The following is a 5,746-nucleotide window of genomic DNA, read 5'->3' on the forward strand; positions in this document are numbered from 1 at the left end:
CACAGCTCAAGCGTCCCCCACACCACCCACCCAGCTGTCTCAGCTGCTCCCAGGCTGTCTGGCTGAGTTTATATCCAGCTGGTGCTGGAGGAGGAGCTGCGAGAGGAGGCGGGTGGAGACATCCGAGACCTGGGTGGAGACAATTCACTTGCATCACTCGAGGCTCTGGCTTGGGAAAGGCTGGGAAAGCATCCCTGGGAAATGAGGCCTTGGAAGGGCAGCTCTGGGATATGCAGCCCAGGGCACCCCCCTGCCTTGCAAACACCCCATGCACCCCCCTCTGCCGGTGCAGCTCCTCCAGCTCAGGTTGGCGTTTGGGGGGGGGGCTCGGTGAGGACAAAATACACCCTGAGAGGGGCTGCAGCGATGGGGCACCCCCAGGATCCGGCACTCCCAGGACCAGGCACTCCCAGGACCTGGTACCCCCAGGACTGATCACCCCCAGGGTATCGCTGTCCCACAGGACAGAGTGGGTGGCATCTCAGCAGCTGACCCCAGGGTGCTGGGAGGGTGTTCCTGGTATACCCCAAAGGCAGGAGCCCCAGGCTGCATGAAGCCCTGGAGCACCCCAAGCTCCAGGCTCCAGGGATCTGCACACAGAGCCCCAGGTCACCCCACACACTATTGCCTGGGGTGCCCCAGAGCCCCAAGGCATCACAGACATAGAGCCCAGGGGCACCAGAGCTCACCCCACCCCCAGTTTCGCCAGCACCCCCTTTGTCTAGTTCTCCTCACACTGGCTGCCCCCAGTTCCCAGTGCTCCCCAGTACCAGCTGTGCCCAGATTTATCCCTTCTCCCAGTCCCTTGCCCCATTTCCCATTCTCCCACCTCCCATTGCCAGCTGGTCCTGGCCCCTCCCAGCACTCAGCCGTTCTTCCAGTGTCTCCAGTGCCCAGCAGGGGTGATTCCCAGTCCTCCCAGCTGCTGGGTGCAGGGTGCCCTGCCTCCCTCCCTCACAGAGCTGCTGTGGCTTGGCAGCTCATCACTGCCAGATCTGCCACAGGCTTCCTGGCCACCCTCTGGGTGCTGCGGGGGGGTTGTGGGGTTGGGGGGGGGGGGGGCGGGGGGATATCCCCTTCTAGCATCCCCCACCCACACTTTTCTCTGCAAAGCAGGGCCCTCCTGCATGGGAAAGGGAGAACTAGAAAGGGTGAGGGGAATGGAGGCACAAGCCTTTGGCACCCCAGGACTGAGGGACTGGGTGGGGGTGTTGGTGGGTGGTGGGAAGGGGGATGAAGGCAGGGGGGGCTTCAGCTTCCTCCTCCATGAACTCCTGCCAGCACAACTGGGCTCTGGAGTGAGGGAAAAAGGGGGACCTGCCCCCCACAATAGGGGATGCCAATGGGAGCTGGGGTACCAGCACCCACCCCAAAGCACAACGTGACCCCGGCTACCTCCCGCGGACAGAGGCGCTGACAAGGTGTGAAGCCAAAGGCACGGCCAGCCCGGCTCATCCTGCTGCGACCCAGCTCGTCCTGCTGCAATCAGGCTTAATTCCCTGCACGGCTGATTGGGAAGCAGGAAAACTTCAGCCAGGCCGGGAATGACTCACGCAGCAACCAGAGCAACACACACACACAGAGACACACACGTGTGCGTGTGCTTTGTGAATGGTAATTGCCGCTCTGCTCCCAGTACGAATGAGTCACTGGTGCCAGCGAACAGTAGCAGGGTGGGGAGAGCAACGGCAGCAGAAATCCAGGGTCTGACTTTCAAAAATCAACAGCCCGATGCTGGGGGGGTGGCACAGCCTGAGGCACGGACACAGGGAGATGTTCAGGGGGTATTCTGGGTGCTCAGCTCACCCGGCCCCGTTGCACCCACCCCTGGTCCCTGGGGGTCCCTCCCTGCACCCAGAGGCACCCTCGGGGTCCCTCCCACCCCACTCCTTCATTCAGTTCTTCCCCCTCCCCTGCATCTGCAGCTGAATTTCCCTTCAACCCCTTTCCTCCTGCCTCCTCGCCCGTCCCGGCTGCCTGTCCTCCCCCATCTCCCCCCACCCACTCGTCCCCTTCCCTGAGGGGGGGACAACACTGCAGCCACAGGGACACCCCCCCACCCCGTGACTGTCATGTCCCTGCGAGCACGCAGGGCCTGGCATGTCCCTGAGAGCAGGCAGGGCCTGGCAGCGCAGGACGGGGGTGGCGATGGCGGCCTTGGGGCCATGTTGGGCCAGGCCAGGGGCTCGCGGCCTGCGTCGCGCAGTCTCGCTGCGAAGGCGGGGTCTGGCCCAGGCTCGGCACAGCGCCTGCCAAGCCGCGGGGCACTGTGGGACTCCAGCAACCTCCTGCCACTCGGCAGCTTTGTTTTGTTTTAAAAAGTAACCCCGGGGCGGGAAGGGAAGGGAGAGGAAGGGAGGGAAAGTGCTCTGAGGCCTTTGCCTGCGGGCGCTCCCCAAGCAGGAGGTGTTTGCCGGGGTGCAGAGGATGAGGAGGGTGAGGAGGGTGAGGAGGGCAGGGTAAAGCTGCTTTGCCTTCCTGTGGGAAACCGCGGCCAGGGCAAAGCTTGGGCAAGAGCTGGAAATCACGGCTAAGGGTCATGGGCACAGCCTGTCCCTGCGCTGGGAGCCCCCGGCACGTCCTCGGCTTCTCGTGCTCCTGCCCCGCGCCGGACCCCAGGGGCTCAGGGCCTGAGCCTGAGGGGTCTCCCTGGGCTGGGAGGCAGCAGGGTGACACGTGGGACCTGCTGCCCGGGGACCCTGCAGGGCTTTTGGTGGCTTGGCACCAAGAAGGGCCAGGCTCTGGCTCCTTTGCACCGGTTGCTCCATGCAGATCCCTCCGGGACAGGCCGGTGACGCCCCTCACGCTGCACCCCTGCCAGCCCCCCCTTCTCCTGGGTGCAGCCATCCCCACGCAGCTCCATCCGCAGCAGCTCCTCAGGGCTGTAGCCATGACACCCCCAGCCCTGCTTTGCACAGGGGTGGGCAACGACCACCCCCCCAGCTGGCACGGCTGTGAGCTGGTCCCCCGCTCTGGCTGGCTCAGGACCGGCAAGGAGGCGCTTGGCAAGGCAGGATGGGTTTAATCGAAACCAGCTGAACCAGGCTGCGTCACAGGCGAGCCAGGAGGACAGGCTCTGCTCCACACCTCCCTCCCCTGCTGCAGCCAACCCCGCCACGGCACGGTGCAGGCTGGGACACAGCGCTGCAGCCCACGGACGCGAATTCCTGTGGTTTCCATGAGTGCTCAGGGAGCGGGAGAGGCGGGCACGACGCTGCGGCAGAGCGAGGACAGGCAAGGGGGATGGAGGCAGGGAGGGAGGGAGGGAGGGAGGGATGGATGGATGGATGGATGGATGGATGGATGGATGGATGGATGAAGAGCCTGCATGGCTCGAGGAGAGGCTCTCACCATGGGCTGTATCTTCCTTGGTGCGACTCAGAAGGCAGAAAGCAGCCACAACCTGCAATTCCAAACCCTTTTCGGCATCCAAAGCTCTCTGGCCTGCAATAAAAAAGCCCTGGAGGTGTCAGGGGCCTGCACATAGCATGATACAGACTTACAGTGGGTAGTGGTGAAGGACAGCTGCTCTGGGGGTCGGGAGCAGGGACCCCCTGCACCATGCAGCTGCTCCAGCACCGAGGGATGCAGGAAGGGGATATGCCATCAGGCCAGGCCCCAGTGGGAACCATCTGGGCTACTTTGCAGATGCCTTTTTAGCTCTTTTTGGCTCTTTTCCTCTCTTTTCATCTCTTTCTGGCTCTTTTCAAGGAACCCTGAAGTTCAGTTCCCCATGCCCACCTTTGTCACCTGCTCTTGCAGGCACAGAACATCCCAGGATGGAGCCACGCTGATCCCACAGACTCCCTCAAGTGCTCTCCCCACCCAACCCAGGCGCTCCCCTCACTCCCAGCCCCAGCCCAGGACCATTCCTCCAGCTACTTCCTTTCCAAAGCAGTCGCACCCCATCTCCAAGTGGGAAATTTTCGCTTTCCAACCCTTTCTTCTGGCCAAGAAGACACAGCACCATTAACCCTCCAGCCTCCCCAGTTTTTTCCCCCCTCTGATCCCAGACAGCCAAAAATCGCTGGGGTAGGGATGGGGTTGGGGGGGGAAAGCAGCAGGTGCCCCCACCCCCTTCTATCCCTGGCATTAACTGATGTGCCCAAGGATGAAGAGGGATGGGGAGGCAGAGGCAGGGATGGGACCTGGATCTCCCCACCCAGCATCCCAACCCATCACATGGTGCTGACCCTCAAGGCACCGACTGCAAAGGGCTCCCCGTTCCCCCCACCCACAATCTGTGCACATAAGGGGGGTTGGTGTGTGTGTATAGAGGAGTTTTAATTAGCTAATAATCTCTAATAGGGTTTAATTGCCTTGTTATAAAAGGTAATTACAGCAATACATCAATTAGAGCTGTAAAATTAATAGATTTACCAGTTGTATTTATTGAGAGGGCTGAAACTTGTGGTGAGCAGCAGCAGGGGCAGCGCTGGCGCCTGTGCTGTGACATCCCAGCAGCCAGGATGGGGGCAGCACCAGAGCCCCCCCAGCAGGGATCCTGCTCCAGACAGCTTGGGAGCCACCAGTACCTGCAAGCTGCCCCACCATCAGCAGCCAAGGTGTTAAAGCAGAGCAGATGGATGGACAGACATGCCAAGCATGAGGATGGGGCTCTATGGGTGCAGAATCAGGCCCATGGGGGTCCTGCTGTGTTCCTCTGGGACACTGGAACAAATCATCTCTGCTTTGCTCCAGCTCAGGAGCAAAAGCATCCCTAAAACCCAGCTTACCCCCCCTTTGGGAGCAGGGGGAGCAGGACCACAGGTACCCAAGGGTGCAGGAACCCACGGGGTGCAGCAGCAGAGAGGGGTGCACCCAGAGAGCTGGGCTGGGGTTGGGGGGGGCTGGCAGCACCTCCCGACCCCTCCAAAACTCTCAGCCCATCCCAGTAGTGCTGATGCTGCACTGGGGCTGCTGGGCAGTGGAAGATGCATCCGATGGCTTCCCCATGAGGGGAGGGGGTGAGAGGAAGAGCTCCTTTGGCCCCATTATGTTGGGACTGGGGAGGGGGATGAGCTGTCCTGCCCCTTCCTTCCCAACTTCACTGAGGGTCATTCCCTGTCCTCATCTCCACTCCTCAGCCTCTCAATATCTGTTTTCTCCCCTGCCCAGCTGAAAAGGGCAGGGACAGAGCAGCTTTGGTGGGCGTCCAGCCTCCAGCCAGGGTCAAACCACCACACAGAGGCAACAGCATCCTGACCAGCAGCATCTGACCCGCTTTGGTGCTGGGCTGGAGCTGTGGGTGGTGCTGGGGAAGCTCAGCAGGGCAGAACAGACTTTATCCACCTTTCCTGCAGCTGCCAAAGGTTTGAGCACCTCAAACATCCTGGATCATCTCCAGCTCCATCCTGCACAAACATCCCCTTCGGCACCTCCGCTGCCCGGTGAGGAAGCTGATGATCCTGTGACACAGCCAGGGGATTTCTCTGGCCAGGGATGAGGACAGGCACATCCACATCCTGGCCCTGCCAGGCCTCAGAGTCCCTGGTGCTTTGCGTGCCAGGCCAAGCTGGCACACACCACAGAGAGGAAAACCTCCCCAGCCCTGCAAACCACAGCCCTGCCCGTGGCACACGCGATCCTCAGCCCAGGGTGCCTGGAGCCCCATGCATTGACACCCACAGCCTGGGTGCAGCCACCCCATCCTCTCCTGGGAGCTGCTTTGGACCCATTTTGGATTTCCCCCCCCGCCTCTGTCCTGCCTCGACTTACCACAGACACCATCCCACTGTGGGACATG

Source organism: Gallinula chloropus (genome assembly GCF_964237585.1).
Source record: "Gallinula chloropus genome assembly, chromosome: 29".
NCBI lineage: Eukaryota > Metazoa > Chordata > Aves > Gruiformes > Rallidae > Gallinula > Gallinula chloropus.